The following is a 26,019-nucleotide window of genomic DNA, read 5'->3' on the forward strand; positions in this document are numbered from 1 at the left end:
CCCTCGGGCGTATTGAATGCAGTTTTCCATTCATCTCCTTGCCTGATTCTCACCAGATTATACGCACCACGAAGATCTATCTTAGTGAACCAACTAGCCCCCTTAATCCGAGCAAACAAGTCAGATAACAATGGCAAGGGATACTGAAATTTAACAGTGATCTTATTAAGAAGGCGGTAATCAATACACGGTCTCAGCGAACCATCCTTCTTGGCTACAAAAAAGAACCCTGCTCCCAGTGGTGATGACGATGGGCGAATATGTCCCTTCTCCAGGGATTCCTTCACATAACTGCGCATAGCGGCGTGTTCGGGCACGGATAAATTAAATAATCGACCTTTAGGGAATTTACTACCAGGAATCAAATTGATAGCACAATCACAATCCCTATGCGGAGGTAGAGCATCGGACTTGGGCTCTTCAAATACATCCTGATAATCAGACAAGAACTCTGGGACCTCAGAAGGGGTGGATGACGAAATTGACAAAAATGGAACATCACCATGTACCCCCTGACAATCCCAGCTGGATACCGACATGGAATTCCAATCCAATACTGGATTATGGATTTGTAGCCATGGCAACCCCAACACGACCACATCATGCAGATTATGCAACACCAGAAAGCGAATAACTTCCTGATGTGCAGGAGCCATGCACATGGTCAGCTGGGCCCAATATTGAGGTTTATTCTTGGCCAAAGGTGTAGCATCAATTCCTCTCAATGGAATAGGACACCGCAAAGGCTCCAAGAAAAACCCACAACGTTTAGCATAATCCAAATCCATCAGATTCAGGGCAGCGCCCGAATCCACAAACGCCATGACAGAAAACGACGACAAAGAGCATATCAAGGTAATGGACAGAAGGAATTTGGACTGTACAGTACCAATGACGGCAGACCTAGCGGACCGCTTAGTGCGCTTAGGACAATCAGAAATAGCATGAGTGGAATCACCACAGTAGAAACACAGACCATTCAGACGTCTGTATTCCTGCCGTTCAACTCTAGTCATAGTCCTATCGCACTGCATAGGCTCAGGTTTAACCTCAGGCAGTACCGCCAAATGGTGCACAGATTTACGCTCGCGCAAGCGTCGACCGATCTGAATGGCCAAAGACAAAGACTCATTCAAACCAGCAGGCATAGGAAATCCCACCATGACATCCTTAAGAGCCTCAGAGAGACCCTTTCTGAACAAAGCTGCCAGCGCAGATTCATTCCACTGAGTGAGTACTGACCATTTCCTAAATTTCTGACAATATACTTCTATATCATCCTGACCCTGGCACAAAGCCAGCAAATTTTTCTCAGCCTGATCCACTGAATTAGGCTCATCGTACAGCAATCCGAGCGCCAGGAAAAACGCATCGACACTACTCAATGCAGGGTCTCCTGGCGCAAGAGAAAATGCCCAGTCTTGAGGGTCGCCGCGCAAAAAAGAAATAATAATCAAAACCTGTTGAATAGGATTACCAGAAGAATGAGGTTTCAAGGCCAGAAATAGCTTACAATTATTTTTGAAACTTAGAAACTTAGTTCTATCTCCAAAAAACAAATCAGGAATAGGAATTCTTGGTTCTAACATAGATTTCTGATCAATAGTATCTTGAATTTTTTGTACATTTATAACGAGATTATCCATTGAAGAGCACAGACCCTGAATATCCATGTCCACACCTGTGTCCAGAATACCCAAATGTCTAGGGGAAAAAAAAAAAAGTGAACACAGAGCAGAAAAAAAAAAAAAAAAAAAATGATGTCAGAACTTTTTCTTTCCCTCTATTGAGAATCATTAGTTTGGGCTCCTTGTACTGTTATGTTTGCTAATGACAGGTGTTATGAAGGCAATCCAGAAACACAGTGTGCTTAGCGATCAGAGCGCACACAGTGATCTGACAAATACCCAAAAATACAAGAACGAGCTCTGAGACGTGGAAACTCTGTAGACTGCACACCTGATCCTATCCTAAACACAACTAAAAGCGGCTGTGGATTGCGCCTAACAACTACCTAGGCAACTCGGCACAGCCTAAGAAACTAGCTAGCCTGAAGATAGAAAAATAGGCCTGACTTGCCCCAGAGAAATTCCCCAAAGGAAAAGGCAGCCCCCCACATATAATGACTGTGAGTAAGATGAAAAGACAAAACGTAGGGATGAAATAGATTCAGCAAAGTGGGGCCCGATATTCTAGGACAGAGCGAGGACAGTAAAGCGAACTTTGCAGTCTACAAAAAACCCTAAAGCAAAACCACGCAAAGGGGGCAAAAAAAAAAACCCACCGTGCCGAACTAACGGCACGGCGGTACACCCTTTGCGTCTCAGAGCTTCCAGCAAAACAAAAGACAAGCTGGACAGAAAAAATGCAACAAAAAAGCAAAAAGCACTTAGCTATACAGAGCAGCAGGTCACAGGAACAATCAGGAGAAGCTCAGATCCAACACTGAAACATTGACAAGGAGCAAGGATAGCAGCATCAGGCGGAGTTAAGTAATGAAGCAGTTAACGAGCTCACCAGAACACCTGAGGGAGGAAGCTCAGAAGCTGCAGTACCACTTGTGACCACAGGAGTGAATTCAGCCACAGAATTCACAACAGTCATCTCTCACTCAGTGGGCCATAGAAAGCCTTTTTTTGTTTTATTTGTTTTCTAAATTCTCCCTGAAAAAATCATTTTATTTTCTTTGGTTTCTAAATTCTTCCTGAAAAAATCATTTTATTCTATTTTTTTTTTCCTAAAGTCTCCCTGAAAAAAAAAAAAAAAAAAAAAACAAATCAGTGGGAGATTAATATTGCCCTTTCTGCTTGTGTGCCAGTCTTGACTCCTGGGTGTGCCATCTCTCTCTCTCTCTCCAATTGTGGGCCATAGAAAGCCTATTATTTTTTTAGCTTGATTTGGGTTCCAAAATCTACCTGAAAAAATCACTACATCAATCAGTGGGAGATAAATATTGGCCTCTGGGCTTGTGTGCCACTCCTGACTCCTGTGTGCGTCATCTCTCACTCAGTGGGCCATAGAAAGCCTTTTTTTGTTTTATTTGTTTTCTAAATTCTCCCTGAAAAAATCATTTTATTTTATTTGGTTTCTAAATTCTTCCTGAAAAAATCATTTTATTCTATTTTTTTTTTTCCTAAAGTCTCCCTGAAAAAAACAAAAAAAAAACAAATCAGTGGGAGATTAATATTGCCCTTTCTGCTTGTGTGCCAGTCTTGACTCCTGGGTGTGCCATCTCTCTCTCTCTCTCCAATTGTGGGCCATAGAAAGCCTATTATTTTTTTTAGCTTGATTTGGGTTCCAAAATCTACCTGAAAAAATCACTACATCAATCAGTGGGAGATAAATATTGGCCTCTGGGCTTGTGTGCCACTCCTGACTCCTGTGTGCGTCATCTCTCACTCAGTGGGCCATAGAAAGCCTTTTTTTGTTTTATTTGTTTTCTAAATTCTCCCTGAAAAAATCATTTTATTTTATTTGGTTTCTAAATTCTTCCTGAAAAAATCATTTTATTCTATTATTTTTTTTCCTAAAGTCTCCCTTAAAAAAAAAAAATCAAATCAGTGGGAGATTAATATTTACATTTGTGCTTCAGTGACAGTCCTGCGTGTGTGGCATCTCTCTCATTTGTTGTCACCAACAACAGAGTGTGTAACATTGTGCCTGATTTTCGTTGTGGTCTCACTCACCTGTAAAGGGGTAGCTAAATCATACTGAAGTTATAGCTCACCGTGTAATTTGTGTGACAGCAACAAATACCGTTAGTTTGTTTACGTTTTTAAAACAATGAGGAAGTATTGTGGAAGAGGTCGTGGCCGGGGGCGTTCATTGTCAGCTGGTAATGAGGGTAGTGGTAGTGGTGGAGCATCAGCTGGTCGTGGGAAAAAAAATATTGCACCTAAGTCTGGAGCTGTGGAGCCAGGTTCGTCGTCTGGCTACACAAGGCCTCGAACGCTCCCTTTTCTGGGAGTAGGAAAACCGCTTTTAAAGCCGGAGCAGCAAGAGCAAGTTTTGGCTTATCTTGCTGACTCAGCCTCTAGCTCTTTTGCCTCCTCTCGTGAAACTGGTAAATGTCAAAGCAGCGCGTCGTTAGTGGATGTTCACGGTCAGGGACAAGTCGCTTCCTTGTCCTCTTCAGCAAAAACAACAACAGAGAAGAATGCAGCAGGCGACACAACGGGTTACTCCATGGAGCTCTTTGCACATACCGTCCCTGGCTTAGAAAGTGAAGCAGTTAACAGTCCATGCCCATTACAAGTTGAATCTGACATGGAGTGCACTGATGCACAGCCACAGCCAGACTACTATGCTGGTCCTTTGACTCAGACCACAACATTGCCTTCGCAGGGTGCTGATCAAGAATCAGACCCTGATGAGACTATGTTGCCCCATCACGAACGCTATACCACCGACCGACACGGTGACACAGACGAAGTTGCACACGAGCTACAAGAAGAGGTAATAGATGACCCAGTTCTTGACCCCGATTGGCAGCCATTGGGGGAACAGGGTGCAGGCGGCAGCAGTTCTGAAGCGGAGGAGGAGGGGCCGCAGCAGGCATCAACATCGCAACAGGTTCCATCTGCCGGGCCCGTATCTTGCCCAAAACGCGTGGCAAAGCCAAAACCTGTTGGAGGACAGCGTGGCCATCCGGTTAGAGCTCAGTCTGCAATGCCTGAAAAGGTATCCGATGCTAGAAAGAGTGCAGTCTGGCATTTTTTTAAACAACATCCAATTGATCAGCGCAAAGTCATCTGTCAAAAATGTTCAACTACCTTAAGCAGAGGACAGAATCTGAAAAGTCTCAATACAAGTTGCATGCATAGACATTTAACCACCATGCATTTGTAAGCCTGGACTAACTACTAGAGTTGAGCGACCTTGACCTTTTTAGAGTCGAGCCGGGTTTCGCGAAACCCGACTATCTCAAAAGTCGGGTCGAGTGAAATCGCCCGATTATGACGTAAAGTCGGGATCGACCGAAACACGAAACCCAATGCAAGTCAATGGGGCAGCATAGTCGGCAGTGAGTGGGGGCCATGAAAACACCTAGAGTGCCCATTTTAATGTCAAAACCATCCATTCTTCTTAATGAAGCTTGTCAAGCGTAATTTACCTTATAATAATTGGAAGGCATTTGAAATTGGGGGTCATTTGGATAAAGTTGTGGTGGGTAGGGCTGGTTCAAGTAATTAGTGGGCCCAGGAAATCTGGACCACGTCACGGCAGTGGAGCAGGGAGAGGTAAGTATTTCAACTTTGCAAGTGCTGTGAACCTGAGCAAGCAGGGGGGGGCCCACTCGTTGGCATTGGCACTGGCACAGGGCCCCTCAAAGTACAGCGGTGTGTTTGCACGGCGGGGGCGCCTCCCACCGGCAGCAACACTTTTGCGTACCATGAGAGGCCCTGTGCCAGTGACGTCGCCAACTAGTATTCCTCCCCCCACCTGATGAAGGAACCTGCACTTTCATCTGCACCTTCCTGTTTGTCCCCGTGTAAGGTGGTATGGTATGCGGGAAGGGGGACCTGACTTTCAGCAGGGTCACAATCTTGCAGTGTAGCGTGCACGGGAAATGTTGCGTTATGGGTCAATGTACCAGCAGACTCATCTATCACTGGCTGGGCAATGGGCAGGATGAGGAGGAAACACAGATATAGGCCCAAAGAATAAAGTGGGCTAAATGCAGTTCAAAATTGGTAACACAGGACTAATCAGGGGGCATTGCAGTGGAGGACAACTGGAATGAGAGGCTGACACAGAGAGTAGGCCCAAATCAGTAAGTAGTCGAAATGCAGTTCAAAATTGGCAACAGTAGTAAACAGGCGGCACAGCTTTGTTCAGTGGAGGAGAACAGCAAGGAGTGGCAGACACCGATAGTAGGCCCCAACCCAACTAGTAGGGCAAATGCAGTCTAACATTAACAACTACTTAACGAGCGCCTGAAAACGGAATTTCAGGACAGGAAACCAGGAGAACAGCAAGGAGCGGCAGACACCGATAGTAGGCCCCAAACCAACTAGTACGCCAAATGCAGTTGTTCCGTTTAACCACAATTTAATGAGAGCCTGAAGATAGAAGTTCAGGAAAGGCAACCTGGAGAACACCTTGGAGTGGAACACACCATCTCTCTACACCCCATACCCAATTTGTAGGCCTAATGCAGCGTAGTTTCCAACAACTACTAAACGAGAGCATGATGATCGAAGCATTGGCGAGGAAACCTGGGCAACACCTTGGAGTGGAACACACCATCTCTCTACAGTGGAACACACCATCTCTCTACACCCCATACCCAATTTGTAGGCCTAATGCAGCGTAGTTTCCAACAACTACTAAACGAGAGCCGGAAGATCGAAGCAATGGAGAGGAAACCTGGGGAACACCTTGGAGTGTAACACACCATCTCTCTACACCCCATACCCAATTTGTAGGCCTAATGCAGCGTAGTTTCCAACAACTACTAAACGAGAGCCGGAAGATCGAAGCTCAGGAAAGGCAACCTGGAGAACACCTTGGAGTGGAACACACCATCTCTCTACACCCCATACCCAATTTGTAGGCCCAATGCAGCGTAGTTTCCAACAACTACTAAACGAGAGCCGGAAGATCGAAGCAATGGAGAGGAAACCTGGGGAACACCTTGGAGTGTAACACACCATCTCTCTACACCCCATACCCAATTTGTAGGCCTAATGCAGCGTAGTTTCCAACAACTACTAAACGAGAGCCGGAAGATCGAAGCAATGGAGAGGAAACCTGGGGAACACCTTGGAGTGTAACACACCATCTCTCTACACCCCATACCCAATTTGTAGGCCTAATGCAGCGTAGTTTCCAACAACTACTAAACGAGAGCCGGAAGATCGAAGCAATGGAGAGGAAACCTGGGGAACACCTTGGAGTGGAACACACCATCTCTCTACAGTGGAACACACCATCTCTCTACACCCCATACCCAATTTGTAGGCCTAATGCAGCGTAGTTTCCAACAACTACTAAACGAGAGCCGGAAGATCGAAGCTCAGGAAAGGCAACCTGGGGAACACCTTGGAGTGGAACACACCATCTCTCTACACCCCATACCCAATTTGTAGGCCCAATGCAGCGTAGTTTCCAACAACTACTAAACGAGAGCCGGAAGATCGAAGCTCAGGAAAGGCAACCTGGGGAACACCTTGGAGTGTAACAAACCCTCTCTCTACACCACGGAAGGGCTGATTCTTAGGAAGGAAGGCTGTCGGAAAGAAGCAGGGCGCGTCCGAGGGTGATTATATTCTTATTAGGTATATACTCACCCTCGGACGCGCCCTGCTTCTTTATTTGTAATGAATGTTTATTTGCAATGTGGTTTTGACTTACTCTATTTTTTTGGTAAATAATGATTTTATTATTTTCATTGTTTTGCATCTTATTGGCAATAATATAAAGAAGACGCGACAGGACAACACTCGGTGGATGCCATATCTGTGTTTAAAATTGAAAAAACTTTTCAGTTAACTACTTGCAGGAGAAAGTTATTGTAGCTGGTGGCCATTTTTATTACTGCACCAGATTTTTGTTGTATGTGTTTGTTTTTAATGTTAAAATGTCTGCATTTGATATCTCTCCAGTATTTTCTTTTTTATAAGCAAAATACTTATTTTTATATTTTCTGATGTTGGTTCCAGGGGTACACGGGCAGCAGTGGTGTGGTCAGTGGAGGCCTAGTGGAAGGAGTCACCGCAGACAGGCATCGAAGGCCTAAAATAATAACACATGGCTGTAGGCAATTTTAAATTGGTTACAGGGGTACACGGGCAGCAGTGGTGTGGTCAGTGGATGCCTAGTGGAAGGAGTGACCGCAGACAGGCATCGAAGGCCTAAAATAATAACACATGGCTGTAGGCAATTTTAAATTGGTTACAGGGGTACACGGGCAGCAGTGGTGTGGTCAGTGGAGGCCTAGTGGAAGGAGTGACCGCAGACAGGCATCGAAGGCCTAAAATAATAACACATGGCTGTAGGCAATTTTAAATTGGTTCCAGGGGTACACGGGCAGCAGTGGTGTGGTCAGTGGAGGCCTAGTGGAAGGAGTCACCGCAGACAGGCATCGAAGGCCTAAAATAATAACACATGGCTGTAGGCAATTTTAAATTGGTTACAGGGGTACACGGGCAGCAGTGGTGTGGTCAGTGGAGGCCTAGTGGAAGGAGTCACCGCATACAGGCATCGAAGGCCTAAAATAATAACACATGGCTGTAGGCAATTTTAAATTGGTTCCAGGGGTACACGGGCAGCAGTGGTGTGGTCAGTGGAGGCCTAGTGGAAGGAGTCACCGCAGACAGGCATCGAAGGCCTAAAATAATAACACATGGCTGTAGGCAATTTTAAATTGGTTCCAGGGGTACACGGGCAGCAGTGGTGTGGTCAGTGGAGGCCTAGTGGAAGGAGTCACCGCAGACAGGCATCGAAGGCCTAAAATAATGACACATGGCTGTAGGCAATTTTAAATTGGTTACAGGGGTACACGGGCAGCAGTGGTGTGGTCAGTGGAGGCCTAGTGGAAGGAGTGACCACAGACAGGCATCGAAGGCCTAACATAACAAAAATGTCAATACAATGGTATTGTCAGTGGCAGGCATTGAAGGATGTCAGCGCATAGACTAAACATTGGTGGAGCTGTGAGATAATTTTGCAAGTGGTAGAGCACTGTTTGAGCTGGGGTGGGGGGAAACTGTCTTGTGGCCGGCGGTACAGGCCCAGGGCCCCTCATATTACAACGGTGTAACCGCCAGAGACACTTTATTGTACTAGGAGGGACCCAGTGGCAGTGCCGTCGACCAAAAGCGGGATCACCCACCTCTTCAGACAAACTGCACTCTCACGGGTGCTGTCGCCAAGTGTCGATACCACGGCCCCGTGTGGGGAGTTTGGCCATTTAGTGAGGTGTAAACATGTCGTATGCTGGACAATCAGGTGCAGAAAATTACGAGATTGGAAAAGGCATTCAGAATAGTCCACAGGCAAGACCTTTTCATAGGAAAGCTAGGTGTCAGCCGGGCAAGGTGGGGCAAAAGATTTCGAAATCCAGTTGTGGTTCATTTTAATGAAGGTTAGATCATCTACATTTTGGGTAGCCAGACGAGTCCTTTTTTCTGTTAGTATTGAACCTGCAGCACTGAATACTCTTTCTGATAGGACACTAGCTGCCGGGCAAGCAAGCTCCTGCAATGCATATTCTGCCAATTCTGGCCAGGTGTCTAATTTTGATGCCCAGTAATCAAATGGGAATGACGGTTGAGGGAGAACATCGATAAGGGATGAAAAATAGTTTGTAACCATACTGGACAAATGTTGTCTCCTGTCACTTTGAATTGATGCTGCAGTACCTGTCCTGTCTGCTGTCATAGCAAAATCACTCCACAACCTGGTCAGAAAACCCCTCTGGCCAACGCCACTTCTGATTTCTGCCCCTCTAACTCCTCTGGTCTGCTGGCCCCTGCAGCTCGTGTGAGAACGATCACGGGCGCTGTGTGCAGGGAATGCCAGAAGCAAACGGTCAACAAGAGTTGATTGTTTGGTTGCTAATATTAGTTCCAAGTTCTCATGTGGCATTATATTTTGCAATTTGCCTTTATAGCGAGGATCAAGGAGGCAGGCCAACCAGTAATCATCATCATTCATCATTTTAGTTATGCGTGTGTCCCTTTTGAGGATACGTAAGGCATAATCCGCCATGTGGGCCAAAGTTCCAGTTCTCAAATCTGCGGTTGTGCTTGGTTGAGGGGCAGTTTCAGGCAAATCCACGTCACTTGTGTCCCTCAAAAAACCAGAACCCGGCCTTGCCGCGCCACCAATTTCCAGTGGCCCCGGAAAAGCTTCCTCATTAAAAATATAATCATCCCCATCATCCTCCTCGTCCTCCTCCTCCTCTTCGCCTGCTACCTCGTCCTGTACACTACCCTGGCCAGACAATGGCTGACTGTCATCAAGGCTTTCCTCTTCCTCAGCTGCAGACGCCTGATCCTTTATGTGCGTCAAACTTTGCATCAGCAGACGCATTAGGGGGATGCTCATGCTTATTATGGCGTTGTCTGCACTAACCAGCCGTGTGCATTCCTCAAAACACTGAAGGACTTGACACATGTCTTGAATCTTCGACCACTGCACACCTGACAACTCCATGTCTGCCATCCTACTGCCTGCCCGTGTATGTGTATCCTCCCACAAAAACATAACAGCCCGCCTCTGTTCACACAGTCTCTGAAGCATGTGCAGTGTTGAGTTCCACCTTGTTGCAACGTCTATGATTAGGCGATGCTGGGGAAGGTTCAAAGAACGCTGATAGGTCTGCATACGGCTGGAGTGTACGGGCGAACGGCGGATATGTGAGCAAAGTCCACGCACTTTGAGGAGCAGGTCAGATAATCCCGGATAACTTTTCAGGAAGCACTGCACCACTAGGTTTAAGGTGAGAGCCAGGCAAGGAATGTGTTTCAGTTGGGAAAGGGAGATGGCAGCCATGAAATTCCTTCCGTTATCACTCACTACCTTGCCTGCCTCAAGATCTACAGTGCCCAGCCACGACTGCGTTTCTTTCTGCAAGAACTCGGACAGAACTTCCGCGGTGTGTCTGTTGTCGCCCAAACACTTCATAGCCAATACAGCCTGCTGACGTTTGCCAGTAGCTGCCCCATAATGGGAGACCTGGTGTGCAACAGTGGTAGCTGCGGATGGAGTGGTTGTGCGACTGCGGTCTGTGGACGAGCTCTCGCTTCTGCAGGAGGACGAAGAGGAGGAGGAGGGGGTGCGAACGGCTACAGCCAATTGTTTCCTAGACCGTGGGCTAGGCAGAACTGTCCCAAACTTGCTGTCCCCTGTGGACCCTGCATCCACCACATTTACCCAGTGTGCCGTGATGGACACGTAACGTCCCTGGCCATGCCTACTGGTCCATGCATCTGTTGTCAGGTGCACCTTTGTGCTCACAGATTGCCTGAGTGCATGGACGATGCGCTCTTTAACATGCTGGTGGAGCGCTGGGATGGCTTTTCTGGAAAAAAAGTGTCGACTGGGTAGCTCGTAGCGTGGTACAGCGTAGTCCATCAGGGCTTTGAAAGCTTCGCTTTCAACTAACCGGTAGGGCATCATCTCTAACGAGATTAGTCTAGCTATGTGTGCTTTCAAACCCTGTGTACGCGGATGCGAGGCTAAGTACTTCCTTTTTCTAACCATAGTCTCATGTAGGGTGAGCTGGACTGGAGAGCTGGAGATCGTGGAACTAGCGGGGGTGCCGGTGGACATGGCAGACTGAGAGACGGTGGGAGATGGTATTGTTGCCACCGGTGCCCTAGATGCAGTGTTTCCTACTACGAAACTGGTGATTCCCTGACCCTGACGGCTTTGGCCTGGCAAAGAAACCTGCACAGATACTGCAGGTGGTGCGGAATATGGTGGCCCTACACTGCCGGAAGGGATGTTGCGTTGCTGACTAGCTTCATTGGCCAGGGTGCTACAACCTTAAGGGACGTTTGGTAGTTAGTCCAGGCTTGCAAATGCATGGTGGTTAAATGTCTATGCATGCAACTTGTATTGAGACTTTTCAGATTCTGTCCTCTGCTTAAGGTAGTTGAACATTTTTGACAGATGACTTTGCGCTGATCAATTGGATGTTGTTTAAAAAAATGCCAGACTGCACTCTTTCTAGCATCGGATACCTTTTCAGGCATTGCAGACTGAGCTTTAACCGGATGACCACGCTGTCCTCCAACAGGTTTTAGCTTTGCCACGCGTTTTGGGCAAGATACGGGCCCGGCAGATGGAACCTGTTGCGATGTTGATGCCTGCTGCGGCCCCTCCTCCTCCGCTTCAGAACTGCTGCCGCCTGCACCCTGTTCCCCCAATGGCTGCCAATCGGGGTCAAGAACTGGGTCATCTATTACCTCTTCTTGTAGCTCGTGTGCAACTTCGTCTGTGTCACCGTGTCGGTCGGTGGTATAGCGTTCGTGATGGGGCAACATAGTCTCATCAGGGTCTGATTCTTGATCAGCACCCTGCGAGGGCAATGTTGTGGTCTGAGTCAAAGGACCAGCATAGTAGTCTGGCTGTGGCTGTGCATCAGTGCACTCCATGTCAGATTCAACTTGTAATGGGCATGGACTGTTAACTGCTTCACTTTCTAAGCCAGGGACGGTATGTGTAAAGAGCTCCATGGAGTAACCCGTTGTGTCGCCTGCTGCATTCTTCTCTGTTGTTGTTTTTGCTGAAGAGGACAAGGAAGCGACTTGTCCCTGACCGTGAACATCCACTAACGACGCGCTGCTTTGACATTTACCAGTTTCACGATAGGAGGCAAAAGAGCTAGAGGCTGAGTCAGCAAGATAAGCCAAAACTTGCTCTTGCTGCTCCGGCTTTAAAAGCGGTTTTCCTACTCCCAGAAAAGGGAGCGTTCGAGGCCTTGTGTAGCCAGACGACGAACCTGGCTCCACAGCTCCAGACTTAGGTGCAATATTTTTTTTCCCACGACCAGCTGATGCTCCACCACTACCACTACCCTCATTACCAGCTGACAATGAACGCCCCCGGCCACGACCTCTTCCACCATTCTTCCTCATTGTTTTAAAAACGTAAACAAACTAACGGTATTTGTTGCTGTCACACAAATTACACGGTGAGCTATAATTTCAGTATGATTTAGCTACCCCTTTACAGGTGAGTGAGACCACAACGAAAATCAGGCACAATGTTACACACTCTGTTGTTGGTGGCAACAAATGAGAAAGATGCCACACACGCAGGACTGTCACTGAAGCACAAATGTAAATATTAATCTCCCACTGATTTGATTTTTTTTTTTTTTTTCAGGGAGACTTTAGGAAAAAAAAAATAGAATAAAATGATTTTTTCAGGAAGAATTTAGAAACCAAAGAAAATAAAATGATTTTTTCAGGGAGAATTTAGAAAACAAATAAAACAAAAAAATGCTTTCTATGGCCCACTGAGTGAGAGAAGACGCACACAGGAGTCAGGAGTGGCACACAAGCCCAGAGGCCAATATTTATCTCCCACTGATTGATGTAGTGATTTTTTCAGGTAGATTTTGGAACCCAAATCAAGCTAAAAAAATAATAGGCTTTCTATGGCCCACAATTGGAGAGAGAGAGATGGCACACCCAGGAGTCAAGACTGGCACACAAGCAGAAAGGGCAATATTAATCTCCCACTGATTTGTTTTGTTTTGTTTTTTTTCAGGGAGACTTTAGGAAAAAAAAAATAGAATAAAATGATTTTTTCAGGAAGAATTTAGAAACCAAATAAAATAAAATGATTTTTTCAGGGAGAATTTAGAAAACAAATAAAACAAAAAAAGGCTTTCTATGGCCCACTGAGTGAGAGATGACGCACACAGGAGTCAGGAGTGGCACACAAGCCCAGAGGCCAATATTTATCTCCCACTGATTGATGTAGTGATTTTTTCAGGTAGATTTTGGAACCCAAATCAAGCTAAAAAAATAATAGGCTTTCTATGGCCCACAATTGGAGAGAGAGAGAGAGATGGCACACCCAGGAGTCAAGACTGGCACACAAGCAGAAAGGGCAATATTAATCTCCCACTGATTTGTTTTTTTTTTTTTTTTTTCAGGGAGACTTTAGGAAAAAAAAAAATAGAATAAAATGATTTTTTCAGGAAGAATTTAGAAACCAAATAAAATAAAATGATTTTTTCAGGGAGAATTTAGAAAACAAATAAAACAAAAAAAGGCTTTCTATGGCCCACTGAGTGAGAGATGACGCACACAGGAGTCAGGAGTGGCACACAAGCCCAGAGGCCAATATTTATCTACCACTGATTGATGTAGTGATTTTTTCAGGTAGATTTTGGAACCCAAATCAAGCTAAAAAAAATAATAGGCTTTCTATGGCCCACAATTGGAGAGAGAGAGAGAGATGGCACACCCAGGAGTCAAGACTGGCACACAAGCAGAAAGGGCAATATTAATCTCCCACTGATTTGTTTTTTTTTTGTTTTTTTCAGGGAGACTTTAGGAAAAAAAAAAAAGAATAAAATGATTTTTTCAGGAAGAATTTAGAAAACAAATAAAACAAAAGAAGGCTTTCTATGGCCCACTGAGTGAGAGATGACGCACACAGGAGTCAGGAGTGGCACACAAGCCCAGAGGCCAATATTTATCTCCCACTGATTGATGTAGTGATTTTTTCAGGTAGATTTTGGAACCCAAATCAAGCTAAAAAAATAATAGGCTTTCTATGGCCCACAATTGGAGAGAGAGAGAGAGATGGCACACCCAGGAGTCAAGACTGGCACACAAGCAGAAAGGGCAATATTAATCTCCCACTGATTTTTTTTTTTTTTTTTTTTCAGGGAGACTTTAGGAAAAAAAAAATAGAATAAAATGATTTTTTCAGGACGAATTTAGAGACCAAATAAAATAAAATGATTTTTTCAGGGAGAATTTAGAAAACAAATAAAACAAAAAAAGGCTTTCTATGGCCCACTGAGTGAGAGATGACGCACACAGGAGTCAGGAGTGGCACACAAGCCCAGAGGCCAATATTTATCTCCCACTGATTGATGTAGTGATTTTTTCAGGTAGATTTTGGAACCCAAATCAAGCTAAAAAAAATAATAGGCTTTCTATGGCCCACAATTGGAGAGAGAGAGAGAGAGATGGCACACCCAGGAGTCAAGACTGGCACACAAGCAGAAAGGGCAATATTAATCTCCCACTGATTTGTTTTTTTTGTTTTTTTTTCAGGGAGACTTTAGGAAAAAAAAAATAGAATAAAATGATTTTTTCAGGAAGAATTTAGAAACCAAATAAAATAAAATGATTTTTTCAGGGAGAATTTAGAAAACAAATAAAACAAAAAAAGGCTTTCTATGGCCCACTGAGTGAGAGATGACGCACACAGGAGTCAGGAGTGGCACACAAGCCCAGAGGCCAATATTTATCTCCCACTGATTGATGTAGTGATTTTTTCAGGTAGATTTTGGAACCCAAATCAAGCTAAAAAAATAATAGGCTTTCTATGGCCCACAATTGGAGAGAGAGAGAGAGATGGCACACCCAGGAGTCAAGACTGGCACACAAGCAGAAAGGGCAATATTAATCTCCCACTGATTTTTTTTTTTTTTTTTTTTTTCAGGGAGACTTTAGGAAAAAAAAAATAGAATAAAATGATTTTTTCAGGAAGAATTTAGAAACCAAATAAAATAAAATGATTTTTTCAGGGAGAATTTAGAAAACAAATAAAACAAAAAAGGCTTGCTATGGCCCACTGAGTGAGAGATGACGCACACAGGAGTCAGGAGTGGCACACAAGCCCAGAGGCCAATATTTATCTCCCACTGATTGATGTAGTGATTTTTTCAGGTAGATTTTGGAACCCAAATCAAGCTAAAAAAATAATAGGCTTTCTATGGCCCACAATTGGAGAGAGAGAGAGAGATGGCACACCCAGGAGTCAAGACTGGCACACAAGCAGAAAGGGCAATATTAATCTCCCACTGATTTTTTTTTTTTTTTTTTTTTTCAGGGAGACTTTAGGAAAAAAAAAATAGAATAAAATGATTTTTTCAGGAAGAATTTAGAGACCAAATAAAATAAAATGATTTTTTCAGGGAGAATTTAGAAAACAAATAAAACAAAAAAAGGCTTTCTATGGCCCACTGAGTGAGAGATGACGCACACAGGAGTCAGGAGTGGCACACAAGCCCAGAGGCCAATATTTATCTCCTACTGATTGATGTAGTGATTTTTTCAGGTAGATTTTGGAACCCAAATCAAGCTAAAAAAAATAATAGGCTTTCTATGGCCCACAATTGGAGAGAGAGAGAGAGATGGCACACCCAGGAGTCAAGACTGGCACACAAGCAGAAAGGGCAATATTAATCTCCCACTGATTTGTTTTTTTTTTTTTTTTTTCAGGGAGACTTTAGGAAAAAAAAATAGAATAAAATGATTTTTTCAGGAAGAATTTAGAAACCAAATAAAATAAAATGATTTTTTCAGGGAGAATTTAGAAAACAAAACAAAAAAGGCTTGCTATGGCCCACTGAGTGAGAGATGACGCACACAGGAGTCAGGAGTGGCACACAAGCCCAGAGGCCAATATTTATCTCCCACTTTTTTTTTTTTTTCCAGGGAAAATTTATAAACCCAATAAAAAAAAAATAAATAAATAGGCTTTCTATGGCCCACTATCTGAGAGAGAGAGATGGCACGCTTAGGACTGGCACACAAGCCCAAAGGTCAATATTAATCTCCCACTGATTGATTTATTGATTTTTTCAGGTAGAATTTAGAACCCAAATAAAGCAAAAAAAAAAAAAAAAAGGGCTTTCTATGGCCCACTGAGTGAGTGATGATGCACACAGGAGTCAGGAGTGGAACACAAGCCCTGAGGCCAATATTTTTCTCCCACTGATTGATGTAGTGATTTTTTCAGGTAGATTTTAGAACCAAAATCAAGCAAAAAAATAAATAGGCTTTCTATGGCCCACTGAGTGAGTGATGATGCACACAGGAGTCAAGAGTGGCACACAAGCCCTGAGGCCAATATTTTTCTCCCACTGATTGATGTAGTGATTTTTTCAGGTAGATTTTATAACCCAAATCAAGCAAAAAAATAAATAGGCTTTCTATGGCCCACTGAGTGAGAGATGACACAGACAGGGATGGCACTCTAGCAGAAATGTCAATCTTAATCTCCCACAAAAAAACAAAAAAAAACAGGGAGTGTCCTTCAATTACTATCTCCCTGCAGTAATCTCAGCCAGGTATGGCAGGCAGCAATAAGGAGTGGACTGATGCACAAATTAAATAAAAAGTGTGTACAAACCAAAAAGATAGCTGTGCAGAAAGGAAGGAACAAGAGGATTTGTGCTTTGAAAAAAGCAGTTGGTTTGCACAGCGGCGTACACACAGCAATGCAGCTATCAGGGAGCCTTCTAGGGCAGCCCAATGAGCTACAGCGCTGAGGGGGAAAAAAAAAAATGTAGCTTCCACTGTCCCTGCACACCGAAGGTGGTGTTGGGCAGTGGAAATCGCTACAGCACAAGCGGTTTGGTGGTTAATGGACCCTGCCTAACGCTATCCCTGCTTCTGACGAAGCGGCAGCAACCTCTCCCTAAGCTCAGATCAGCAGCAGTAACATGGCGGTCGGCGGGAACTCCCCTTTATAGCCCCTGTGACGCCGCAGACAGCAAGCCAATCACTGCAATGCCCTTCTCTAAGATGGTGGGGACCAGGACCTATGTCATCACGCTGCCCACACTCTGCGTTTACCTTCATTGGCTGAGAAATGGCGCTTTTCGCGTCATTGAAACGCGACTTTGGCGCGAAAGTCGCGTACCGCATGGCCGACCCCGCACAGGGGTCGGATCGGGTTTCATGAAACCCGACTTTGCCAAAAGTCGGCGACTTTTGAAAATGAACGACCCGTTTCGCTCAACCCTACTAACTACCAAACGTCCCTTAAGGTTGTAGCACCCTCGGCCAATGAAGCTAGTCAGCAACGCAACATCCCTTCCGGCAGTGTAGGGCCACCATTTTCCGCACCACCTGCAGAATCTGTGCAGGTTTCTTTGCCAGGCAAAAGCAGTCAGGGTCAGGGAATCACCAGTTTGTAGTAGGAAACACTGCATCTAGGGCACCGGTGGCAACAATACCATCTCCCACCGTCTCTCAGTCTGCCATGTCCACCGGCACCCCCGCTAGTTCCACGATCTCCAGCTCTCCAGTCCAGCTCACCCTACATGAGACTATGGTTAGAAAAAGGAAGTACTTAGCCTCGCATCCGCGTACACAGGGTTTGAACGCACACATAGCTAGACTAATCTCGTTAGAGATGATGCCCTACCGGTTAGTTGAAAGCGAAGCTTTCAAAGCCCTGATGGACTACGCTGTACCACGCTACGAGCTACCCAGTCAACACTTTTTTTCCAGAAAAGCCATCCCAGCCCTCCACCAGCATGTTAAAGAGCGCATCGTCCATGCACTCAGGCAATCTGTGAGCACAAAGGTGCACCTGACAACAGATGCATGGACCAGTAGGCATGGCCAGGGACGTTACGTGTCCATCACGGCACACTGGGTAAATGTGGTGGATGCAGGGTCCACAGGGGACAGCAAGTTTGGGACAGTTCTGCATAGCCCACGGTCTAGGAAACAATTGGCTGTAGCTGTTTGCACCCCCTCCTCCTCCTCTTCGTCCTCCTGCAGAAGCGAGAGCTCGTCCACAGACCGCAGTCGCACAACCACTCCATCCGCAGCTGCCACTGTTGCACACCAGGTCTCCCATTATGGGGCAGCTACTGGCAAACGTCAGCAGGCTGTATTGGCTATGAAGTGTTTGGGCGACAACAGACACACCGCGGAAGTTCTGTCCGAGTTCTTGCAGAAAGAAACGCAGTCGTGGCTGGGCACTGTAGATCTTGAGGCAGGCAAGGTAGTGAGTGATAACGGAAGGAATTTCATGGCTGCCATCTCCCTTTCCCAACTGAAACACATTCCTTGCCTGGCTCACACCTTAAACCTGGTGGTGCAGTGCTTCCTGAAAAGTTATCCGGGGTTATCCGACCTGCTCCTCAAAGTGCGTGGACTTTGCTCACATATCCGCCGTTCGCCCGTACACTCCAGCCGTATGCAGACCTATCAGCGTTCTTTGAACCTTCCCCAGCATCGCCTAATCATAGACGTTGCAACAAGGTGGAACTCAACACTGCACATGCTTCAGAGACTGTGTGAACAGAGGTGGGCTGTTATGTTTTTGTGGGAGGATACACATACACGGGCAGGCAGTAGGATGGCAGACATGGAGTTGTCAGGTGTGCAGTGGTCGAAGATTCAAGACATGTGTCAAGTCCTTCAGTGTTTTGAGGAATGCACACGGCTGGTTAGTGCAGACAACGCCATAATAAGCATGAGCATCCCCCTAATGCGCCTGCTGATGCAAAGTTTGACGCACATAAAGGATCAGGCGTCTGCAGCTGAGGAAGAGGAAAGCCTTGATGACAGTCAGCCATTGTCTGGCCAGGGCAGTGTACAGGACGAGGTAGCGGGCGAAGAGGAGGAGGAGGACGAGGAGGATGATGGGGATGATTATATTTTTAATGAGGAAGCTTTTCCGGGGCCACTGGAAATTGGTGGCGCGGCAAGGCCGGGTTCTGGTTTTTTGAGGGACACAAGTGACGTGGATTTGCCTGAAACTGCCCCTCAACCAAGCACAACCGCAGATTTGAGAACTGGAACTTTGGCCCACATGGCGGATTATGCCTTACGTATCCTCAAAAGGGACACACGCATAACTAAAATGATGAATGATGACGATTACTGGTTGGCCTGCCTCCTTGATCCTCGCTATAAAGGCAAATTGCAAAATATAATGCCACATGAGAACTTGGAACTAATATTAGCAACTAGTGTTGAGCGATACCGTCCGATACTTGAAAGTATCGGTATCGGATAGTATCGGCCGATACCCGAAAAATATCGGATATCGCCGATACCGATATCCGATACCAATACAAGTCAATGGGACATCAAGTATCGGAAGGTATTCTCATGGTTCCCAGGGTCTGAAGGAGAGGAAACTCTCCTTCAGGCCCTGGGATCCTTAGGGAGGTGTAAAATAAAGAATAAAAATAAAAAATATTGATATATTTACCTCTCCGGCGGCCCCTGAACTCAGCGCGGGTAACCGGCAGGCTTCTTTGTTCAAAATCAGCGCTTTTAGGACCTGAGAAACACGTCACGGCTTCTAATTGGTCGCGGGCCGCCCATGTGACCGCCATGCGACCAATCACAAGCCGCGACGTCACCGCAAGCTATTAGCACGCTCATTTTTAAAAATGAACGCGTTAATGGCTTTCAAAGACGTAGCGGGTTGTGATTGGTCGCGGCCGCGACCAATCACAAGCCGCGACGTCACCGCAAGCTATTAGCGCGCTCATTTTTAAAAATGAGCGCGTTAATGGCTTTGAAATACATAGCGGCTTGTGATTGGTCGCGTGGCCGCGACCAATCACAAGCCGCGACGTCACCGCAAGCTATTGACGAGCTCATTTTTAAAAATGAGCGCGTTAATGGCTTTGAAAGACATAGCGGCTTGTGATTGGTCGCGCGGCCGCGACCAATCACAACCCGCTACGTCTTTGAAAGCCATTAACGCGCTCATTTTTAAAAATGAGCGCGTTAATAGCTTGCGGTGACGTCGCGGCTTGTGATTGGTCGCGTGGCCACGACCAATCACAACCCGCTACGTCTTTGAAAGTCATTAACGCGCTCATTTTTCAAAAATGAGCGCGCTAATAGCTTGCGGTGACGTCGCGGCTTGTGATTGGTCGCGTGGCCGCGACCAATCACATGCCGCAACGTCTTTGAAAGTCATTAACGCGCTCATTTTTCAAAAATGAGCGCGCTAATAGCTTGCGGTGACGTCGCGGCTTGTGATTGGTCGCGTGGCGGTCACATGGGCGGCCCGCGACCAATCAGAAGCCGGGACGTGTTTCTCAGGTCCTAAAAGCGCTGATTTTGAACAACGAAGCCTGCCGGTTACCCGCGGACTCACCAGGGGCCGCCGGAGAGGTAAATATATCAATATTTTTTATTTTAATTCTTTATTTTACACATCTCTATGTATCCGATACCCGATACCACAAAAGTATCGGATCTCGGTATCGGAATTCCGATACCGCAAGTATCGGCCGATACCCGATACTTGCGGTATCGGAATGCTCAACACTATTAGCAACCAAACAATCAACTCTTGTTGACCGTTTGCTTCTGGCATTCCCTGCACACAGCGCCCGTGATCGTTCTCACACGAGCTGCAGGGGCCAGCAGACCAGAGGAGTTAGAGGGGTAGAAATCAGAAGTGGCGTTGGCCAGAGGGGTTTTCTGACCAGGTTGTGGAGTGATTTTGCTATGACCGCAGACAGGACAGGTACTGCAGCATCAATTCTAAGTGACAGGAGACAACATTTGTCCAGTATGGTTACAAACTATTTTTCATCCCTTATCGATGTTCTCCCTCAACCGTCATTCCCATTTGATTACTGGGCATCAAAATTAGACACCTGGCCAGAATTGGCAGAATATGCATTGCAGGAGCTTGCTTGCCCGGCAGCTAGTGTCCTATCAGAAAGAGTATTCAGTGCTGCAGGTTCAATACTAACAGAAAAAAGGACTCGTCTGGCTACCCAAAATGTAGATGATCTAACCTTCATTAAAATGAACCACAACTGGATTTCGAAATCTTTTGCCCCACCTTGCCCGGCTGACACCTAGCTTTCCTATGAAAAGGTCTTGCCTGTGGACTATTCTGAATGCCTTTTCCAATCTCGTAATTTTCTGCACCTGATTGTCCAGCATACGACATGTTTACACCTCACTAAATGGCCAAACTCCCCACACGGGGCCGTGGTATCGACACTTGGCGACAGCACCCGTGAGAGTGCAGTTTGTCTGAAGAGGTGGGTGAGCCCGCTTTTGGTCGACGGCACTGCCACTGGGTCCCTCCTAGTACAATAAAGTGTCTCTGGCGGTGGTGGTGCGCACCCAACGTCAGACACACCGTTGTAATATGAGGGGCCCTGGGCCTGTACCGCCGGCCACAAGACAGTTTCCCCCCACCCCAGCTCAAACAGTGCTCTACCACTTGCAAAATTATCTCACAGCTCCACCAATGTTTAGTCTATGCGCTGACATCCTTCAATGCCTGCCACTGACAATACCATTGTATTGACATTTTTATTATGTTAGGCCTTCGATGCCTGTCTGTGGTCACTCCTTCCACTAGGCCTCCACTGACCACACCACTGCTGCCCGTGTACCCCTGTAACCAATTTAAAATTGCCTACAGCCATGTGTTATTATTTTAGGCCTTCGATGCCTGTCTGCGGTCACTCCTTCCACTAGGCCTCCACTGACCACACCACTGCTGCCCGTGTACCCCTGGAACCAATTTAAAATTGCCTACAGCCATGTGTTATTATTTTAGGCCTTCGATGCCTGTCTGCGGTCACTCCTTCCACTAGGCCTCCACTGACCACTGCTGCCCGTGTACCCCTGTAACCAATTTAAAATTGCCTACAGCCATGTGTTATTATTTTAGGCCTTCGATGCCTGTCTGCGGTCACTCCTTCCACTAGGCCTCCACTGACCACACCACTGCTGCCCGTGTACCCCTGGAAACAATTTAAAATTGCCTACAGCCATGTGTTATTATTTTAGGCCTTCGATGCCTGTCTGCGGTGACTCCTTCCACTAGGCCTCCACTGACCACACCACTGCTGCCCGTGTACCCCTGGAACCAATTTAAAATTGCCTACAGCCATGTGTTATTATTTTAGGCCTTCGATGCCTGTCTGCGGTCACTCCTTCCACTAGGCCTCCACTGACCACACCACTGCTGCCCGTGTACCCCTGGAACCAATTTAAAATTGCCTACAGCCATGTGTTATTATTTTAAGCCTTCGATGCCTGTCTGCGGTCACTCCTTCCACTAGGCCTCCACTGACCACACCACTGCTGCCCGTGTACCCCTGGAACCAATTTAAAATTGCCTACAGCCATGTGTTATTATTTTAGGCCTTCGATGCCTGTCTGCGGTCACTCCTTCCACTAGGCCTCCACTGACCACACCACTGCTGCCCGTGTACCCCTGGAAACAATTTAAAATTGCCTACAGCCATGTGTTATTATTTTAGGCCTTCGATGCCTGTCTGCGGTGACTCCTTCCACTAGGCCTCCACTGACCACACCACTGCTGCCCGTGTACCCCTGTAACCAATTTAAAATTGCCTACAGCCATGTGTTATTATTTTAGGCCTTCGATGCCTGTCTGCGGTCACTCCTTCCACTAGGCCTCCACTGACCACACCACTGCTGCCCGTGTACCCCTGTAACCAATTTAAAATTGCCTACAGCCATGTGTTATTATTTTAGGCCTTCGATGCCTGTCTGCGGTGACTCCTTCCACTAGGCCTCCACTGACCACACCACTGCTGCCCGTGTACCCCTGTAACCAATTTAAAATTGCCTACAGCCATGTGTTATTATTTTAGGCCTTCGATGCCTGTCTGCGGTCACTCCTTCCACTAGGCCTCCACTGACCACACCACTGCTGCCCGTGTACCCCTGTAACCAATTTAAAATTGCCTACAGCCATGTGTTATTATTTTAGGCCTTCGATGCCTGTCTGCGGTGACTCCTTCCACTAGGCCTCCACTGACCACACCACTGCTGCCCGTGTACCCCTGTAACCAATTTAAAATTGCCTACAGCCATGTGTTATTATTTTAGGCCTTCGATGCCTGTCTGCGGTCACTCCTTCCACTAGGCCTCCACTGACCACACCACTGCTGCCCGTGTACCCCTGGAACCAATTTAAAATTGCCTACAGCCATGTGTTATTATTTTAGGCCTTCGATGCCTGTCTGCGGTCACTCCTTCCACTAGGCCTCCACTGACCACACCACTGCTGCCCGTGTACCCCTGGAACCAATTTAAAATTGCCTACAGCCATGTGTTATTATTTTAAGCCTTCGATGCCTGTCTGCGGTCACTCCTTCCACTAGGCCTCCACTGACCACACCACTGCTGCCCGTGTACCCCTGGAACCAATTTAAAATTGCCTACAGCCATGTGTTATTATTTTAGGCCTTCGATGCCTGTCTGCGGTCACTCCTTCCACTAGGCCTCCACTGACCACACCACTGCTGCCCGTGTACCCCTGGAAACAATTTAAAATTGCCTACAGCCATGTGTTATTATTTTAGGCCTTCGATGCCTGTCTGCGGTGACTCCTTCCACTAGGCCTCCACTGACCACACCACTGCTGCCCGTGTACCCCTGTAACCAATTTAAAATTGCCTACAGCCATGTGTTATTATTTTAGGCCTTCGATGCCTGTCTGCGGTCACTCCTTCCACTAGGCCTCCACTGACCACACCACTGCTGCCCGTGTACCCCTGGAAACAATTTAAAATTGCCTACAGCCATGTGTTATTATTTTAGGCCTTCGATGCCTGTCTGCGGTGACTCCTTCCACTAGGCCTCCACTGACCACACCACTGCTGCCCGTGTACCCCTGGAACCAATTTAAAATTGCCTACAGCCATGTGTTATTATTTTAGGCCTTCGATGCCTGTCTGCGGTCACTCCTTCCACTAGGCCTCCACTGACCACACCACTGCTGCCCGTGTACCCCTGGAAACAATTTAAAATTGCCTACAGCCATGTGTTATTATTTTAGGCCTTCGATGCCTGTCTGCGGTGACTCCTTCCACTAGGCCTCCACTGACCACACCACTGCTGCCCGTGTACCCCTGGAACCAATTTAAAATTGCCTACAGCCATGTGTTATTATTTTAGGCCTTCGATGCCTGTCTGCGGTCACTCCTTCCACTAGGCCTCCACTGACCACACCACTGCTGCCCGTGTACCCCTGGAACCAATTTAAAATTGCCTACAGCCATGTGTTATTATTTTAGGCCTTCGATGCCTGTCTGCGGTGACTCCTTCCACTAGGCCTCCACTGACCACACCACTGCTGCCCGTGTACCCCTGGAACCAATTTAAAATTGCCTACAGCCATGTGTTATTATTTTAGGCCTTTGATGCCTGTCTGCCGTCACTCCTTCCACTAGGCCTCCACTGACCACACCACTGCTGCCCGTGTACCCCTGGAACCAATTTAAAATTGCCTACAGCCATGTGTTATTATTTTAGGCCTTCGATGCCTGTCTGCGGTCACTCCTTCCACTAGGCCTCCACTGACCACACCACTGCTGCCCGTGTACCCCTGGAACCAATTTAAAATTGCCTACAGCCATGTGTTATTATTTTAGGCCTTCGATGCCTGTCTGCGGTCACTCCTTCCACTAGGCCTCCACTGACCACACCACTGCTGCCCGTGTACCCCTGGAACCAATTTAAAATTGCCTACAGCCATGTGTTATTATTTTAGGCCTTCGATGCCTGTCTGCGGTGACTCCTTCTACTAGGCCTCCACTGACCACACCACTGCTGCCCGTGTACCCCTGGAACCAATTTAAAATTGCCTACAGCTATGTGTTATTATTTTAGGCCTTCGATGCCTGTCTGCGGTCACTCCTTCCACTAGGCCTTTACTGACCACACCACTGCTGCCCGTGTACCCCTGTAACCAATTTAAAATTGCCTACAGCCATGTGTTATTATTTTAGGCCTTCGATGCCTGTCTGCGGTGACTCCTTCCACTAGGCCTCCACTGACCACACCACTGCTGCCCGTGTACCCCTGGAACCAATTTAAAATTGCCTACAGCCATGTGTTATTATTTTAGGCCTTCGATGCCTGTCTGCGGTCACTCCTTCCACTAGGCCTCCACTGACCACACCACTGCTGCCCGTGTACCCCTGGAACCAATTTAAAATTGCCTACAGCCATGTGTTATTATTTTAGGCCTTCGATGCCTGTCTGCGGTCACTCCTTCCACTAGGCCTCCACTGACCACACCACTGCTGCCCGTGTACCCCTGGAACCAATTTAAAATTGCCTACAGCCATGTGTTATTATTTTAGGCCTTCGATGCCTGTCTGCGGTCACTCCTTCCACTAGGCCTCCACTGACCACACCACTGCTGCCCGTGTACCCCTGGAACCAATTTAAAATTGCCTACAGCCATGTGTTATTATTTTAGGCCTTCGATGCCTGTCTGCGGTGACTCCTTCCACTAGGCCTCCACTGACCACACCACTGCTGCCCGTGTACCCCTGGAACCAATTTAAAATTGCCTACAGCCATGTGTTATTATTTTAGGCCTTCGATGCCTGTCTGCGGTCACTCCTTCCACTAGGCCTCCACTGACCACACCACTGCTGCCCGTGTACCCCTGGAACCAATTTAAAATTGCCTACAGCCATGTGTTATTATTTTAGGCCTTCGATGCCTGTCTGCGGTCACTCCTTCCACTAGGCCTCCACTGACCACACCACTGCTGCCCGTGTACCCCTGGAACCAACATCAGAAAATATAA

This window comes from Ranitomeya imitator, chromosome 3 (assembly GCF_032444005.1).
Source record: "Ranitomeya imitator isolate aRanImi1 chromosome 3, aRanImi1.pri, whole genome shotgun sequence".
Taxonomy (NCBI): domain Eukaryota; kingdom Metazoa; phylum Chordata; class Amphibia; order Anura; family Dendrobatidae; genus Ranitomeya; species Ranitomeya imitator.